Source organism: Schistocerca nitens, chromosome 6 (assembly GCF_023898315.1).
Source record: "Schistocerca nitens isolate TAMUIC-IGC-003100 chromosome 6, iqSchNite1.1, whole genome shotgun sequence".
NCBI classification, from domain to species: domain Eukaryota; kingdom Metazoa; phylum Arthropoda; class Insecta; order Orthoptera; family Acrididae; genus Schistocerca; species Schistocerca nitens.
In genome coordinates this window covers 653,609,942-653,630,320 of record NC_064619.1, presented here as the reverse complement: position 1 = coordinate 653,630,320, position 20,379 = coordinate 653,609,942, and positions in this window count along the sequence as shown.

Sequence of the window (20,379 nt, the reverse complement as noted above, 5' to 3'; positions counted from 1 at the left end):
AGGGAGAAACTTAAGATCAGGATTGATCATCAGGAAGTAAATGAAGTTAAGGAATTCTACTAGGTAGGCAGCAGAATAACCCATGACGTACGGAGCAAGGGGGCCATAAAAAACAGACTAACACTGCACTGGAAACAGGGGCATTTCTAGCCAAGAGAATTCCACTATCGTCAAACATAGATTTCAGTTTGAGGAAGAAATCTCTGAGAATGTAGGTTTGGAGAACAGCGGAAATTAGATATGGGGTATGGAAAACCGGAACAGAAGAGAATCGAAGCATCTGAGATGTGGTGCTGCAGACAAATGTTGAAAGTAGATGAACTGATAAGATCAGGAACGAGGAGGTTCTACGCAGTCGGCGAGGAAATGAGTATGTGGAAAACATTGGCAAGAAGAAGTGACAGGATGATCGGACATCTGTTAAGACATCAGAGAATAACTTCCTTGGTACTAGAGGGACCTGTAGAGCCTAAAAAGCGTAGAGGAAGGCAGCGATTGGAAGATGTACATCAAATAATTGAGGACGTAGGTTGCAAGTGCTGCCGCATCAAACCAATAAGAAAACTGATGACTGAAATAAAAAAAAAAAGCTTTTCCCTCACCCTTGTCTACAGAGTTCTCTTCTTTTGTTCCAGCTATTGTCCCTTTCACTTCAATCTTCTCCTCCGTTATTATCCCTTACATTTTTATAGTTCTAAACAAGGCTTCAAATGTGATAAAGTATCCAATATTATTCTTAATTTCTCCAGTATTTTATTGTTATTATTAGCGATACTATTATTATCATTGGCAACTATTATTTTATTGATGATGGAAATTATTACTAGATTATGAAATAATATCATTCTTAATGGCTAAATATTTTATTATAATTATCAGTTTTATTAGAATTATTACTATTATAAATTATTATTTTTTACTAATAATGCAAATTACTAGTATTGTGCTTTTTATGTAATATTTTGTTGTTGTGTTGTTGTGGTCAGATTTAAGAAGGGACCTAATGGCCGTCATCTGGTCAGGCAAACGAAGTTATTGTGGTGTCACCGCTAGACACCACACTTGCTAGGTGGTAACTTAAATCGGCCGCGGTCCTGTAGTACATGTCGGACCCGCGTGTCGCCACTGTGTGATCGCAAACCTAGCGGCACCACATGGCAGGTCACAAGACACGGACTAGACCTCGCCCCAGTTGTACGGACGACATAGCTTGCGACCAGACCTACCAAGTCTTCCTCTCATTTGCCGAGAGACAGATTGAATAACCTTCAGCTTAGTCCATAGCTACTACCTAGCAAGGCGCCATTTGTATCAGTGCTTATAGCTTACTACTATTCAAGAGATGTATTCCAACCAGAGAATAAAAGTTAAGTAACCTCTACGTACTTTTCTTCTTATTCATTAATAAGTCTCATGTTCCAGAACTTCAAGCCCGTCTGCGTTAGTTTAGCGTGCACCTAGCTACCTCATTGTGTCTATGCTGTATAAGCTAGACACAACAGTTATAACGTATAGCTCAGTAGCAGGTCAGTTGAAGAGAAATTGACATCTCTAAAATAGACAATGACAAAAGTTGAAAATAAATAAACACTTCAGAAAATGACAGCTGTCATCTAATGTCGTCTAATATTCATAAGATGGCACAGTGGTTACGTAGGGGCACCATTCAGTACCGCGTCCAACATCCTGATTAACGTATTCCGTGGTTTTCCTAAATCTCGGCCCCGTCGAATTCCTTTAAGAAAACACACGTATTTAGTATCCCTCCTCATCGTCCGTAACATCCAGCTTGTGCTCCGTCTCTACGTGTGTGTGTGTGTGTGTATTGAAGCGGGGGACCTAGAAACGACGGAGAGGCTTCGTCCCCGCCGTAGCCATCAATGGTTCACAACACAACAGGCGACAGGAGTCTACTCACCCCACCGCCGCCCCACACCGAACCCAGGGTTATTCTGCGGTTCGGCCACCAGTGGACCCACCCGGGAAAGTCTCATACCAGAAGAGTGTAATTCCAAATGTTTGCGTGGTAGAGTAATTATGGTGCACGTGTTTATGGAGATGGTGTTTGCGCAGTAATCGTCAACATACTGTAACTGAGGCGGAATGAGAGGAACCAGCCCGCATTCGCCGAGGCCGATGGAAAACCGCCTTAAAAACCATCCATAAGCTGGCTGCCACTCCGGACCTCGACACTAATCCGCTGAGCGAATTCGTGCCGGGGACCGCCACGCCTTCCCGCTAGGGAAGCAGCGCATTAGAACGCGCGGCTAGCCGCGCGGGCCCGTCTCTACGTACTTCGTTATCAACAAGACGCTAAAATCTAGTCTTCCTTCCTTGCTGTCATGAAAGGTACACATCCGCCAATGATATTTTGCATACGTCGCGCAGCGTAACTGAAGGATCAGTTTCGAAACCTCGTAATTGTCTCCTGTTCCGGAGCAAAAGTTTGAAACTTGGCTCAAAGATGCCTACAATCTTCCTTTTTAACGATGCTAAACTTCGGAACTCTGTGACGTCACTCTCGAGCTCGGAGATCCTTCAAACAGCATGGTGTCAATACGTGCAAAAAGAGGTCAGACCTCAGAAGTTCTAGTCTGGTCCCTTTAATCCCACAAACCAACCAACCAACCTCAGAAGTTCATGGCTCATGCGGGGCGGGTTAGCGGTGTCACTCATTGGTACCAAATATCACCACAATTCACCCTGGATGTGTCACACGACAGAAAAGTCGTTACACCTCCTCTTACTCACATTCCACCCCTTCTTTGGACGTCTCCGCACTGGACAAGGAGCGGTGACACGCAGCGTTGAAATCCAGCGGTTTTTTTTTTATGGGTGCGCAAGGAAAACATTTCATACACACCGCCGCTAGTAATAGACAGGAGAAGGCCTCAGGGGGTAAATGGAACCAACGCTTTAGTTGGGGTGCTGACTCCACATTTTTCCAGGTTGAAAGCGACAGTTCACAGCGCGCTGAGCAGCAGAACGACTTTTTTGCCAACCTTTGACATTACTGGCGCCACTGCACGTGCCAACCGTTTTTCTAAGGGCATTGTGAGGTTGTTTTCCGAATGAATATGATCGCACCCGTTTGGAGGGCAGCTCTCCGTGCATCAACAGCCGTTTTAGAAAACTGCTGCGTAAGCAAAGAGAGCTTCAGTGTAGGTTTAAAAGTCCCCGACGTTATGTAGTCAAACAGAACTGAACGAAGTCAAAATTGGCGTAAGGAGAGTCATGTGTGAAGCGTTCAACGAATTAGAAAATAAATTTTTATATACCGATCTGTCTGAAAAACGTAAGAAAGTTTTGGTTTTACGTTAAATTAATAGCCATCTACGCAGTCGATCTGTTACCATAACGGCATCGAAACACATGATAACAGAGACCGAAATACTAAAGGGTTTTTCCAAAACTTTTCCATTGAAAAAGATTGTGCTTCGGTTCTTCCTTCAAATCGTCGCACGAACGCCAAAATCCGAACAGTGCGGAAAACGACCACGTAAAAATAATCACAGGTGAGGCAGAAGTCCGAGTGAGATTCATTTGAAAAATCTTTAGAAAGTGTAATCCACCCGCAAAGAAGGCTGCTTACAAAACCCTCGTTCGAACAATACTTGAATAAACATCGTCAGTCTGGGATCCATATCGGGTACAGTGGATAGAGAAAACAAAGAAGATCCAATGAAAAGCACCGCGTTTCGTTACAGGTTCATTTAGCAAGAGCGAAAGATTCAGGGAGATGCCCAGCCACTTCCAGTGGCAGTCACTACAACAGAGACGTTCTGCATCAGGATATGGTTTACCGTTAAAATTCTAGAAACGTACGTTCTCAGAAGACTCAACAATATATTGAATCTATCTACTGATACCTCGTGAAAAGACCAAGAAGGTAAAATTGGAGAGATTCGAGCTCACACTTACCAACAATCGTTCTTCAAGCGAACCATCCGCGACTGGAACATGAAAGATGGTTTCAAATGGTTCAAATGGCTCTAAGCACTATGGGACTTAACATACACTTAGAACTACTTAAACCTAACTAACCTAAGGACATCACACACATCCATGGCCGAGGCAGGATTCGAACCTACGACCGTATCAGCAGCGCAGTCCAGGACTGAAGCGCCTTGAACCGCTCGGCTACAGCGACTGGCCGAAGCGTGGGGAAACGACAGTGGTATTCAAAATACCCTCCGCCACAACCATAAGGCGGCTTGTGGAATATACGAGGTGTGTGAGAAAATTAATGAGACCGATTTTTTATCTACTAAAGCTTTTATTTTTTTTTTACAAACGATAGTGTCCCCTTCAACCCAGCTCCCTTCGGCAGCTACGATTATACACTGGCAGCGTCGTTCCTAGTCTTGGTAGCAGCGCTGAAAAGCTGGTAGGGCCTTTAACATGTCAGTCACATACTTTTCAATGTTCTCCAGAGTCTCAAAATGACGTCCCTGTAAGACATTTTTCAGTTTCGGGGAAAAAGTTACAAAGGCTCAGATCAGGTAAATAGAGGGGCTGTGGAACAGCAGGAATGGCTTTCGAGGTGAAAATTCTGTGACGGAAGTGCCCGCGTGACATGAGGCCCGGAACCGCACTGCTGCTACGATCGCAGGTTCGAATCCTGCCTCGGGCATGGATGTGTGTGATGTTCTTAGGTTAGTTAGGTTTAAGTACTTCTACGTTCTAGGGGACTGATGATCTCAGATGTTAAGTCCCATAGTGCTCAGAGCCATTTGAACCATTTTGACATGAGGCGTTGTCATGATGCAGCATCCTCTTGTCTGCAGTTTCCACTCTTACTCGATTCGCCACTTTCTGAGCCTTTCAAGGACATCTTTGCAAAATATTCGATTGACAAGGAGGAACAAATGTGCGATACCCTTACTGTTAAAAGAACTTTTTTTTAGCTTTGATCTACTCATTCCAGCTTTTTTCGATCGAGGAGATGTCTTAGTGTGCGACTCCTCACTTTATGGCTTTGTCTCAAGATCGTACACAAAAATACAGGATTCATCACCTGTGATCATATGACTGAACAGGCTGCGCGCATTGGCAATCCTCTCAAGAAGATCAACGCAGACTTTTGTCAAATTGTCTTTCTGCTACGTTCTGAGGTCCCTGGACACCATTTTGGCACAAACCTTTCACAGGTGCATTTCCTCGGTCAAAATTTGATGTACGGTGAAAGTGTTTTGCAGGTCACCCGCCATCAGTGTCAAACGTCGGTCTGATCTCACAAGAGCAGGCACACGTTCGACGTTTTTCTTTTCTTTTTTAAGGTTGGAAGTCTCCCTGAGCGTGGTTCATCTTCAAGGTGCTCTCGGTATTTCAAAAATTTGCGCCAGCGAAAAACTTGTGCTATTCCAGATTTTCAAATGTCTCACTCGCAGATTCTCAAGTTTAACACAAAACTTGATTGCATAACTTTGTCCTAAATTGTGCTGTTTTATTTTCGTAACATACAACAACGACACAACTTCACAGACGGCACACTCAAAAATCACGTGATGGCTGTACGGAGGCGAAACTCGGACTGAGCATTTGGAAGGGAGGAATACATCGGTCTGCACGAGTACAACAACACAGCGTTGCCAGATAGCTTGCAGTGTTGTCAGTCTCATTAATTTTGTCATACGTGACTGAGATTCACTGGAACAATTGTCAAGAATCGTAGTCAAAACATGAAGGAGGTAGCTTACAAAAGCTTCGTTCGACCAACATTTGAATATCACTGATGCATCTGGGACCGTTACCAGGTAAGCTGATGAGACAAAACATTCTGATCGGGGCCTTCCGAGACACTGAATGCCACCTGCTGCGAGTACTTGACGCAGTGAGGAAAGTATATTCGTGGAGCAGAGACGAATGGCGGATCATTCTAGCGACCACTTGAGCTATGGGGAAATCCACTGACATAAGCAACTTTGTTAAACTATGACGGTGCAGCACCTGGGAACGAGCACTCCAAGAATGACTGCCCGTATGTCGCGGTAGTCGGCATCTAGGAAAAGTGCTTGAAGGACGGTGAGATCACGAGCAGCGGACAAGTTGTTGAGCGTCCTGGTCTTGTCACAGAACGTAGAGTTCGCGAAATTGCCCACTCTGTAACGCGGAATACGCGGCGGTCTGTGGCAGGTCAGACGACAGAGTACAATGATGGTGAAGGAAAAATATTTTCAGGGCTCACTGTTTAGCGTATGGCGTTGATCACGTGTTCCGCGGTAGACATACCCATCCCCAACGACGTCGTCCATTTTTAGACGACCACAGTATTATTACACCTGAGAGCGAGGGCCCTTCAGTTGGCTTATAGTGAATTTTTATCATGATGTTCCTCGAGGACATGCTGAACCACTTGATATTACACTAAGGTGGCAAAAGTCAGGGGATACCTCCCAATACCATGTCGGACCTCCTTTTGCCCGACGTGGTGCAGCAGCTCGACGTGGCATGGACTCAAGAAGTCACTGGAAGTGACCTACCAAAATACTGAGCCATGATGCCTCTTTAGCCATCCAAAATTGCGAAAGCGTTGTCGGTGCAGGATTTTGTGCATAATTTGACCTCTCGATTGTGTCTCATAAATGTTCGATGGGTTTCAAATCGGTCGATCTGGGTGGGAAAATCATTCGCTCCAATTGTCGAACTCTCCAGAATGATCTTCAAACCAATCGTGAACAACTGTGGCCGGTGAAATTGCACATTGTCGTCCATAAAAGTTCGATTGTTGTTTAGGAAGATGAAGTCAATGAATGGCTGCAGATGGTCTCAGCTGATTCAGTTGGACCACAGTATCACGTCTCTTACATGTAAACACACCTCACACCATTATGGAGCCACAACCTGACAACTTGGGTCCACAACTTCACTCTCTAACCCTACCATCAGCTTTTACAAACTGAACTTGGGATTTGTCTGAACAGGCCACGGTTTATCAGTCGTCTAGGGTCTAACCGATACGCTCACGAGCCCAGGAGAGGTCTCGCAGCGATGTCGTGGTGTTAGCGAAGACACTCCCGTCCGTCGTTGATTTCTGTGCTAATGTCAGGCAGTATTGCTTGTCTGTTAGCACTGACAACTCTACGCAAAGGCCGCTGTTCTCGGTTGTTAAATGAAGGCAGTCGACCACTGCGTTGTCCACGGTGAGAGGTAATGCCTGAAATCTGGTATTCTCAGCACACTCTTGACACTCTGGATCTCGGAATATTGAATTCCCTAAACATTTCCGAAATTCAGTGTCCCATGCGTCTAGTTCCAACTATCATTTCGCGTTTAGAGTCTGTTAATTTCAATCGTGCGGTCATTATCACCTTGGAAACCTTTCCACAAAAAAGGTTCAAATGGCTCTGAGCACTATGGGACTTAACATCTGAGGTCATCAGTCCCCTAGAACTTAGAACTACTTAAACCTAACCAACCTAAGGACATCACACACAGGACCGTAGCGGTCGCGTGGTTCCAGACTGAAGCGCCTAGAACCGCTCCGCCACTCCGGCCGGCAAACCTTTCCACATGAATAAACTGATTACAAATGACAGCTCCGCCAATGCAGTACCCTTTTGTACCTTGTGAACTTAATACAGCCATATGAGCGCCCCCTACTTTTGTCGCCTCAGTGTATATTCACAACTGTACTGAAAGTATTCACAGTACGACGTATTCGCCACTGCATTTCTTTACTGTTACGCCACCGTGTGTTTCCGATATCGGCCACGCGAGACTAAATGCAGTAGTACCGTTGTCGGTCGCATTTCTTGTTCCACCAGAACTATGGTTATGTCCGTCCAGGCTACCGACTGCTCGAAACCAGCCCCGCTTCACGGACTCAGACCTTTGGCGTCATCCTCCTGTTGTTAGCGGAACTTTATAAAGAGCTTATTGCGGCATACAGGCCAGGTAACGTTAACAACTCGTTGGGACTGAAATCAACATCCTGCTGAGTGCCGAGCGTGGAAAGGTATTTTTACCTACTTGCAGGAAAACCTGATTAATTAGGACACCGAAAAAGGTGGACATTGGCCCAACTCGAAATTTTGTACGTAGCTACACTGAGATATATTCTGAAAATAGAGTCTGGAGCATGTGCCGACAGCAACCTTTGCTGACAACAGATCAAGAGCAAGTAACACAGTGTAGATCGATAAAGACCTAATCCAGGAATGAACATTATCAACATAAAATATATAAAGGATGTTCAAACCAAAGCTATATTTTGTAAGCCTGGAAGAGAGAGTATGAATAGTTCCTGTCTTGGTAGTGAGAATGTTGTGAACGCAGAATAAAGGTGATTGAGAGGGGCAGGGGAAGGGGGTTGTGGTGGTTTCTCGTCGCATCACGGACACTGTTGACCTTTTATCAGAGGCGCGAAGTAATGTTTCCTCGCTAACGATAAACCTGTTCCTACCTGCCTCCCTAGATGAGGTCGTAAAAATTCACCGGCTAGGGATTATAGATCCAGTGGCAAATGGTCCCGGTCGTGCCGTTGGAAGAAACTATTTTGCTGGTGCATGTGAGAGAGGATGTGGTCAAGAATCTGTGGCTGCTAGATCGTGCCGTCGCCTTGGGGGAAATCTCTCGGCGGTGACTCATCGCGCGAGAGTAGATGCACTCATGCGGTGACCCGTTCGTGCGGTGGAGACACTTCACTCGGCGATCCTCTCAGTGTTGTTTCAGATGAGCAAACTATGAGCTAGCACCTGAATTCACTTGAAGCAGAACATAACTCCGCACTAACACAGTCATTCAAGCGCTATAGCTGCAGAGATGCATCTGTAACCAAATTCCAGGTAGATGGAATATGACGGCAAACCTTACCCAGTGCAGCAATAGATCATATCTATTTTATTCTTAGATTGTTGTCTGAACTGAAGAAGTTGTCGACCCCCTACGAAACTCTTACGATACGGAAGAGAAAAGTGAAGGAGAAAGACGCTTCGGCACATACCATTTCTACCGTTACGTACGTTGAAACATAGAGACTGCCTACTTCCGGATGTTATCTGTTCGAATAAAATACTGTGAACCTCTCACCGCTGCGTTGATCCGGGTGCTTACTACGACATGTCTCGAGAACTACGCTGCACTTTCCCTTGGTTTCTCTACTTCCACGTTCGTAAGAGGCAATTCGTCACGATTATTGTTCCTATATCGTACATCAGCATACGTACGTACACCGATAGCCAATGTACACTACTTGGCGGAAGATACGTCGTGCCATTTCTACTGATCATTTTTCCTGTTCACACGCAAATGGAGACTGCGTGACTCCGTATCAGACCTATTCTCTCTTATTCATAGGGCCCCTCCGCAAAGTGAACCAACACAATTGTTCTGCAGACTGTCGCGGTTCTTGGTTCTCCGAAATTCCTTAGTAGCGTTTTGCGAAATGATTGTCTCGTTTCCTCGAAGGATTCTCATCTGACCTCACGGTGCATCTCCCTAACACCTTCGTACTGATCGTACTTAGCGATAACAAATCTTGCAGGGTGCCTATGATTTGCTCCGATATCTTCCTGTGACGAACTGGTGGGGATACCAAACACACGAACTGAATTCAAAAAGGGGCCGTTGTGTGAGACGCCTCCTTTATAGGTGCACAATACTTCCCCAGAACCCTCGCAAAAGACCGTACCCCACTGTTCCCCTTCCCTTCAACTGACCCAAGTTGCTCGATCCGTTTCATGTCGTTCCGCAACATCTCAGGGACGCGTTTCACAGGGGGAGGCCAAGACGCTGGGATCACGGATGTACTTCATACACTCCTGGAAATGGAAAAAAGAACACATTGACACCGGTGTGTCAGAACCACCATACTTGCTCCGGACACTGCGAGAGGGCTGTACAAGCAATGATCACACGCACGGCACAGCGGACACACCAGGAACCGCGGTGTTGGCCGTCGAATGGCGCTAGCTGCGCAGCATTTGTGCACCGCCGCCGTCAGTGTCAGCCAGTTTGCCGTGGCATACGGAGCTCCATCGCAGTCTTTAACACTGGTAGCATGCCGCGACAGCGTGGACGTGAACCGTATGTGCAGTTGACGGACTTTGAGCGAGGGCGTATAGTGGGCATGCGGGAGGCCGGGTGGACGTACCGCCGAATTGCTCAACACGTGGGGCGTGAGGTCTCCACAGTACATCGATGTTGTCGCCAGTGGTCGGCGGAAGGTGCACGTGCCCGTCGACCTGGGACCGGACCGCAGCGACGCACGGATGCACGCCAAGACCGTAGGATCCTACGCAGTGCCGTAGGGGACCGCACCGCCACTTCCCAGCAAATTAGGGACACTGTTGCTCCTGGGGTATCGGTGAGGACCATTCGCAACCGTCTCCATGAAGCTGGGCTACGGTCCCGCACACCGTTAGGCCGTCTTCCGCTCACGCCCCAACATCGTGCAGCCCGCCTCCAGTGGTGTCGCGACAGGCGTGAATGGAGGGACGAATGGAGACGTGTCGTCTTCAGCGATGAGAGTCGCTTCTGCCTTGGTGCCAATGATGGTCGTATGCGTGTTTGGCGCCGTGCAGGTGAGCGCCACAATCAGGACTGCATACGACCGAGGCACACAGGGCCAACACCCGGCATCATGGTGTGGGGAGCGATCTCCTACACTGGCCGTACACCACTGGTGATCGTCGAGGGGACACTGAATAGTGCACGGTACATCCAAACCGTCATCGAACCCATCGTTCTACCATTCCTAGACCGGCAAGGGAACTTGCTGTTCCAACAGGACAATGCACGTCCGCATGTATCCCGTGCCACCCAGCGTGCTCTAGAAGGTGTAAGTCAACTACCCTGGCCAGCAAGATCTCCGGATCTGTCCCCCATTGAGCATGTTTGGGACTGGATGAAGCGTCGTCTCACGCGGTCTGCACGTCCAGCACGAACGCTGGTCCAACTGAGGCGCCAGGTGGAAATGGCATGGCAAGCCGTTCCACAGGACTACATCCAGCATCTCTACGATCGTCTCCATGGGAGAATAGCAGCCTGCATTGCTGCGAAAGGTGGATATACACTGTACTAGTGCCGACATTGTGCATGCTCTGTTGCCTGTGTCTATGTGCCTGTGGTTCTGTCAGTGTGATCATGTGATGTATCTGACCCCAGGAATGTGTCAATAAAGTTTCCCCTTCCTGGGACAATGAATTCACGGTGTTCTTATTTCAATTTCCAGGAGTGTATTTTGTACACCTTTAGTAGACCATAAAAACAACATAATTTGCAAGACGTAAGGTGCACTACTCTGGCAATTCCGAGAAAATCGCAAGAGCTGTTTATGAAACTGATGTATCTCTGCGCAGGAACCGCACTTTACAGTTCATGGGTGACAAGCGGACGCTGGCACGGTAGCTCAGCGTGTTCCGTCAGAGAACTGGCTGGTCTCTGTAATAAAAAAACTATGTCAAAGGATTAACAACGAACTTCAACGGATGTCATGTGACGTCCGCTACGACCAAATACAATGAACAATAACATTCTAAAAAAGACAATAGAAAAAAGCGGTTAGCGTTAGAACTTCGTTAGACAAAGTGTAGAAGCGACAGTTCGACTCTCACTCATACCGTAATTTTTGTAGTCTAATTGACAATATCCGTTCTTGCTAAATTCGCCACCTCTCACCGCAACGCAGGTTAACTTGCAAACAGGCCTGTGTGTCTGGAGCTCGAAGCGTTGAGGTGCAAAGTAAACTACTGGGCATTAAAATTGCTACACCAAGAAGAAACGCAGATGATAAACGGGTATTCATTGGACAAATATTTTATACTACAACTGACATGTGATTACATTTTCACGCAGTTTGGGTGCATAGATCCTGAGAAATCAGTACCCAGAACAACCACCTCTGGCCATAATAACGGCCTTGATGCGCCTGGGCATTGAGTCAAACAGAGCTTGGATGGCGTGTACAGGTACAGCTGCCCATGCAGCTTCAACACGATACCACAGTTCATCAAGAGTAGTGACTGGCGTATTGTGACGAGCCAGTTGCTCGGACACCATTGACCAGACGTTTTCAATTGGTGAGAGATCCGGAGAATGTGCTGGCCAGGGCAGCAGTCGAACATTTTCTGTAACCACAAAGCCCGTACAGGACCTGCAATATGCGGTCGTGCATTATCCTGCTGAAATGTGGGGTTTCGCAGGGATCGAATGAAGGGTAGAGTCACGGGTCGTAACACATCTGAAATGTAAAGTGCACTGTTCAAAGTGCCGTCAATGCGAACAAGAGATGACCGAGACGTGTAACCAATGGCACCCCATACCATCACGCCCGGTGATATGCCAGTATGGCGATGACGAATACACGCTTCCAATGTGCGTTCATCGCGATGTCGCCAAACACGGATGCGACCATCATGATGCTGTAAACAGAACCTGGATTCATCCGAAAAAAATGTTTTGCCATTCGTGCATTCAGGTTCGTCGTTGAGTGCACCATCGCAGGCGCTCCTGTCTGTGATGCAGCGTCAAGGGTAACCGCAGCCATGGTCTCCGAGCTGATAGTCCATGTTGCTGCAAACGTCGTCGAACTGTTCGTGCAGATTGTTGTTGTCTTGCAAAGTCCCCATCTGTTGACTCAGGGATCGAGACGTGGCTGCACGATCCGTTACATCCATGCGGATAAGATGCCTTCATCTCGACTGCTAGTGATACGAGGCCGTTGGGATCCAGCACAGCCTTCCGTATTACCCTCCTGAACCCTCCGATTCCATATTCTGCTAACAGGTATCGGATCTCGATCAACGCGAGCAGCAATGTCGCGATACGATAGGCTACAATCCGACCTATATCAAAGTAGGAAATGTGATGGTACGCATTTCTCCTCGTTAAACGGGGCATCACAACAACGTTTCACCAGGCACCGCCGGTCAACTGCTGTTTGTCTATGAGAAATCAGTTGGAAGCTTTCCTCATGTCAGCAAGTTGTAGGTGTCGCCACCGGCGCCAACCTTGTGTGAATGCCCTGAAAAGCTAATCATTTGCATATCACAGCATCTTCTTCCTGTCGGTTAAACTTCGCGTCTGTAGCACGTCTTCTTTGTAGTGTAGCAATTGTAATGACCAGTAGTGTAGTTCCGGGTATCTTAACAGATTGCATGTGTAAGGGATTTTGCAGATCACGATAGGCATAAGTTTTCAGAGAAAATCTATGCGTTTCTTCATTTACTTGTCGATAGTTATAAATAAAATTAAATTTTATCAAAAATAGTGGTCAAACAACACGAAATTCACTAAAATTTTGCGCAAATACTCTTTGTTTTGTAATTATATTACCTCTCTAACGTTACATAAATTAAATAATATGACAAGTGATGAATACAATATAGATTAAAAATTAAGTCTCGACGGACGTCGAACCGTCGCCTCATCACGTTCGTCTTATGTAGCAGCTCGAACGGTAACCACTGGACTATCATGAACGCTAACGTCCGATACCCACGCACAAATACATCAGTGATATAATAGACGCGTAAAACGTCTTCGCGGTTTTGTCGGAATTGCCAGAGTAATGGTCCTTATTACTTGTACATCGTTTTAATGGCTTACTAAAGGTGTAAAAAGTCTGAAACAATTCTCTGACCCCACTGTGCTGGCTCACCCTGTTAGTTTAACAGTATACCATGAACAGGGTGTTCGGGTATTACAATGATAAGTTATGCATTATTATGACAGGCCAAGTAAGTTTTATTGGATGATGCACTACTCTGCAAAATAAGACAGATACATGCCACTATTTTTCAACGTGGTCAAGAACTCTATGTAAGCAACAGTCGTTCAATTGCTCGACAACAGAAATTCCCTCCCTGGTCACGGAGCGATTCGAAAACGCTGTGTGAAGGAGTACGTACGTAGTCGGACAATGTGCGATCGCTGACAATCATTGTCTGGTCGATGGCTGGATATTTTCGTCTGTTATCGAGGTCGAGGACATTCCTTCTCGAGTGGTATCACCCGAGTCTGTGCGGCCTTGGTCAAATTATTGGAAAAATTTCACTCCGATTGGACGTGACACTGCATGCCTCACACGTGCCACCAGAATTTCACGAATAATCTGTGTGTAATTTAGACGTTTTGCCCATAAGAATCGTGCTGTTTCACGTTCTTTAGTTTTAGAGTACGTTTCCAGGTGCCGCATCCTGTGACGCATCTGTTAACCATAACGCAGCAGAACTGTCTGCAACCAACCGGTCGGACGGAGTGGCGCGGCGGTTCTAGGCGCTACATTCTGGAGCAGAGCGACCGCTACGGTCGCAGGTTCGAATCCTGCTTCGGGCATGGATGTGTGTGATAGGTTAGTTAGGTTTAATTAGTTCTTAGGCGACTGATGACCTCAGACGTTAAGACGCATAGTGCTCAGAGCCATTTTTTGCAACAAATCCAGAAATGTGACTTCTTTTCAAAATGAGCCTGTCTTGTTGTGTAATGGTGTCATTGTCGGACGAGACGCGTAACTTACTTTCTGAAGTTCCATCGTACACGAATGTTTCTCGTAGTAAGAGTAAATATGAAATCGCCACAGAGTTTTTGAGATTATGAGCTTGAATCGAAGGGACATTGTGGTTCGTAGCCCCGTTGATGACAAAACTATTAAAGACGTAGCACAAACCTGATTTAGAGAAGGGAGTCCAATTTGTTCGTTGCGGAGCAACCACACCGGAGTTTGTCTTAAGCGAAGTAGGGAAATTCAGAAAACATACATTTGAAGTGTCAGACGGAAATTTCAGTTGCGTTCCTCCAAAATGGGAGTACATTGTCGTACCTCAGTAGGTGGTAGAGGTGTACAATTCGCCGTACTCCGTACTCGCACAGTAGATGTGGGCTACTAAAGATCAACTTGTCCAGTTCGTGATGGTTGCAGATATTTAGTTAGTAACCTGACTGCTATGCAGCCATGTAATGCCCCACTGTTTCGGTGACAAACATTTACTACGCACATCAGTTATCAGTTTCATTTTCAGTTATGTTAAGTGGTGTGTACAAAAGAGAAACAAATGAAGGGGTTGTCAAGTGTCCAGTACGGAATATGCCACTTACGGCTTTCGTTTCTGTCAAGACAAGAAACCCTCACATCAAGTTGTTTGGAGTCCGTGAAGTGGCACTTAGAATTGCTGTGTTCATTTCTGCTCCGAGAAGACAACACAAAGCGAAGAAGTCATCTGGCAGACGTACAACTTTCGCCGGCTGGACTGCACTCTCGCCGTGCACTCTTCTCTCCTAGGTGCAACAGGTACGAGTGAATTTCGAACCTTATCCCGTAATTAGTGGGGATCTTGCGCAATATGACATTCTGATAGTAATAGCTTGGTAAATTAGACATTCAAGTTGAAATTTCAAGTACGTTCTGCAGGCGTATTAGGAGATTCAACCGAAAGAAGAGTCCAAGAAATCCGGATATTCTGGTCCGAGTCTCGATCCTTGCTACGGTTTAAATTTATCGACTGTTGTGAAGTCCACTACAGCAACGCCTTCATTGACAGGCTGCACTCACAGAGAGCACAGGACCATTTCTTTTACCTTAACAGAATATTTCTAATGAATATTCAGAGAAAGTACAGCTGGAAAGTTATAAGTAAATTATTCACCACAAAGAAATACCGTCCTCTTTCTGAAAAAGATTTGTGTAACTAGAGAATGGAGGAAACGGTAAATTATTCTCTTGTCCATGCAGGAACAATGATCAACGAAAATGTCCGCGGGAATATGGAGGAACATTGTCTTCGTAACAAGCTCTTGACGGTCATTTCGTTTCCAAACGACCTTTTCTTTTTCCCCAAAGTGATTTCCTAGTGGGGACTCCTTAGGAGAGATTTACCGATAGAATGAATCAAACGTTCTAAGAGCCAGGTCTGCATTGCTGATAGTAGGAATATTCTAGTAAACTCTAAAACATAAACTTGTTTTATTTAAATGAGGTACGAGGTGAGAATACTCAATTTTACCTGTAGTAAAATGAGGAAATAAAAGGTAGGTTGAGAAGTGAGATTAATCGAGATGGTGAAAAAATATCAATGATAAGATACACTAATGACATTGCTATCCTTACTTAAAATGAAGAGAAATTACTGGACCTGTTGAAAGGAATCTTCAGCCTAATGAATAGAGACCACAAAAAGAAAATAAACAGAAGACAGGCGAAAGCAATGGTGAGTGGTGGAAATAAAAGTAAGGATAATCTCACATAATAGTGGTGACCACGAAGTAGACCAAGTTTAGGAATTCTGCTACCTTGGAATGAAAATAATGTATGTTCGGACATGAGAAGGAGACTAACACAGGAAAAGAGAGTATGCGTGACCGAAAGAAGCCTACTGGTATCAAACATCGGCCTTAATCTCAGGAGGAAATTTCTGAGAATGTAAGTCTCGAGCACAGCATGATATGGAAGTGAGTTATGGACTGTGAAAATCCGGAGAAGAAGATAACCAACGCGTTTCGTTTGACTTGTGGTGCTATACAAGGGTGTTGAAAATTAAATGGACTGATAACAAATTAGGTGGTTCTCCGTAGAATCGACGAGGTATTGAACATGTGGAGAACACTAACAAGAATAAGGGACAGGATGATAGGACATGAGTTAAGACACCAGGGAATAGCTTGCATAGTCCTAAAGGCAACTGTACAGGGTAAAATCTGTAGAGGAAGACAGACTGGAATATAACAAAGTGAAGACGTTGGTGCTACTCTGGAATGAATACGTTGGCGTAGGAGGGGAATACGTGACAGGCCATATCTAACCAGTCAGAAAACTGATGACCTAAAAATAAAAAAAAAAGGAATACCGTCAATGAAGAATTATAATTCAAACCATAGTAAAATTATCGAGAACAGTAGTAAGGCTTTATTTAATGTTGAGGAAAATCGGTGTTTTATAATTACTAATATACTGCAGTTTGTGTGAACTGAATGTGCCCATATGTCTCCATCTTCCACTGTCATCAAAACCAACTCGACACCTACGTTGAGACGGCTGCCAGTTCAGGATGCTACAGGATATGTTTGACGCTATCCATTTCGCAATGACAGACTGTTTCCTAAACTGCTCCACATAGCAAGGACAGTGAAAAACGATGCAGATGACACACAGCGAAAAACACTGCAGGCGACTCGATGGAGAAGTAGCACATCTTGAAAGGGAGTATTACAAACACTCAGGCTATACATTTGGGTCGTGAATTCACAACCGTAGAAATTGCGAAGCTGCTAAGTTTTTATGTCACTTAGTTTAGAGTTTATACCATTTAAAGCAAACTTTCTGAACTTAATTGTGTCTCATAACTCTGTGTAGTCCAGAAAGCTTTAATGAATAATATAAAGTTAAATTAAACGTCGTAGTTGTTTTTTCTTAGATTCTGCTTCGTGGTACTTCCCGAGAAGTAATCTTTCTAGCATATTTGTTCTTCTTGACAAACTTTTTCTCAGTTTAGGTCTGGCTGATGTAATTATTAAAACGATAAACTAGAGCTCTGCAGAAAATGGCAAATCGATGAACATTTTCCTATTTAAATATACATTCGTGCCTATAACTGTGTTAATTTTGTGGGGATAGTTGCTGAGACATAGTGGTGTGCGGTATACAAGTTTTTGGGAAATCACTAAGAACAACAAATTTGAGATGTGGAGGGCCATAACACAAATGTACCTAATAGAGTTATGTGCAATATGCAGAGAGTTGGCATGGAAGAATGTCGCGAGCCATAATCGTAATTTTTAACCTAACTCCCCACATTTCGTATAAAGACCTGTAGAATTTAACATGATTATAATTTTGAGGCATAATTATGATGAATCCATCGCTTCCAACATTTAAATATCGGTAGCAAGCCCCTAAACGATATTTGATCGTTTCCTTCTAACCAAATGCTCTTTGGGTCTCTTCTCTAATTTCTCATACAAATTACAAATTGATTTGGAGGTAATATATGTTTTCGATTACAGTATACGAGTACTTGAAAGTTCAAATTGCTTTATATTTCAATTATTTTACATATACTTGGTTAATCACTCACCAACATATTCGAGGTTTCACTTTTGATCTTTTTAGAAATTATTCTGATTGTTGTAAACATTGATTGGCTTTGGTAATCACCTCTCAATTGCAGTGAAATAATAGGTTTTGTGCTGGACAGCTTCCACGTACTACATCCATCAGCGTTAAAGAACGGCACCTCTTGCTTCTGGATACAGTTTTGTTACACGATTTTAAAATAACTGTGTTACCTCTTTCGAAGCAAGAGCTTAAAATAGAACGATCCTGACACCTAGTTTCCCTCGCAATACAAATTAATTAACATGGACTAACTAAAACTTTGACGTTAAGGACTTTATACAAAATACTTAGACAAATATATGAGATACTATTCATATCTCTGACGACGGCATTCAGTTTACATTGTAGTAATATTCTTATTTTTTAATATACATTTGCAGCACTGTTATCCTCATGGTAAAACAGTTCAATCAGTATCTTGCAAACATGATATTCACTCTTAATCTATACTGTAGGAGACTCCCTTTTATGTTACGAATCACTGGATTACACAGGAAACTAGCCTTTGCTACAAAACGAAAAAAAAAGAAAAACATTTAAGAGTGTTCTTATTTTAACACTTAGCTCGAGTATGACGTCATCAACCGCAGGCCACTCCACGCTGCCTCATAGTATAAGCAGCAGTGTATGCACTTACATGCAGAGTCATAATGTTTGCCACACGTGTTACTTGAGCCTGTGTCAGTTGAGAATGCCTATTTCAGTCACAGTGGAACTTTCCACACTTTGTCGGTTCTATCGTCTGTGTCTACGTGGAAATGATTAATACACAAACGTATTACGTAAAGATTATGATTTAAATTATCCGTTGGATACACGACAAAGAAACAAACCTCATAACAGGAAGAGAAGACGTGTATCGCCAACTCTATGGTACACAAAGGTTGAAATCGTAAAATGTGAGTGTGGTACCCATGAAGTGTTGGATTTTTCGATCTACATAATTACGTACATGGAGTTCAAACAAACTTTACTACTGAACTGTTTAATAGAAAAGAAAGGTATATAGCAATGTCCATAACTGAAGTGTGTAGCATGAACGACAGTAGTACGTATTCCAAACATGTGTTGCATTCTGGGCTATGCGGTTACTTAAAATGCACAATTAGCACCATGCATACAATAACAGAGATAAAGCAAATGGTTCAAATGGCTCTGAGCACTATGGGACATAACTTCTGAGGTCATCAGTCCCCTAGATATTAGAACTACTTAAACCTAACTAAGGACATCACATACATCCATGCCCGAGGCAGGATTCGAACCTGCGACCGTAGCGGTCGCGCGGTTCCAGACTGTAGCGTCTAGAATCGCTCGGCCACTCCGGCCGGCAGAGATAAAGCAGATCATTTTCGTAGTGGTTTTTGATTTTGATCAAAAACATTTTTCTTTCATATTCACAAGACATAGTTTCTTTCCCTTGTGACAGAGATTAGTAAGGACAGCTCCATTTTCCATTGTTCATGAGATTCCTTCCCATCCTTTGTCACTCTCTGAAACACACACAAACTCACTCACACACGCACACACACACACACACACACACACACATACACACACATACACACGCACACAAAGTTTATACGGGCATTTTTGTTTCGAAGTTCAAGTCGTGCAGCTTGAGTTTACCTGCTTTTCTTTTCCTTTTTTTCTACTGTGGATGTAATTACGATTTGTTCGCCGTATTTTACTACTGCTGAGTGTGACGACATGGTATTTCTGCAGGAGTTTTGTGGTGGGAACGATGGCGTTGCTTGTAAAGTGTACAGCAGAAGATTTCCTAACTGCGGAGAACCCTATTCAAGTGCGTTTACTTGTGTTTTCAATGAAGTACGTGAGGCTGGTGCAGCGCCCACCGGTCGTTCTACCACAAAAGTATGGCAGCCGCGAAAGAATGCTAAGATCAGAAAAAATAAAAGCGATGCTGTGAAGAGTATTCGAAAGTGCATTGAAGAAGGTGATGGAATTTATGAAAACTGAATTTGAACTTCATCATTTCCTTTTGGTTATCACATTCTGAGAGTGCTTGTTACATTCTGCGAACTGAATTTGTCTAACCAATAAAAACTGGGAACATTTTATATGGAATGTTTTATTCGATTTAGTCTATATATATTGAGTTGGTGCGTAAGTTCATAACGTTTGTATATTGGTATTCCGGTTATCGATTGTTGCCTTTCATTTGTTGTTCGCTGTTCCTATTTGAGTTAATAAACTGCCATTTGGGGTAGTGTGGACACTAGAATGCCAAGTCGGATCATATCCACCGAGCGAGGTGACGCAGTGGTTAGCACACTAGACTCGCATTCGGGAGGACGTTGGTTCAATCC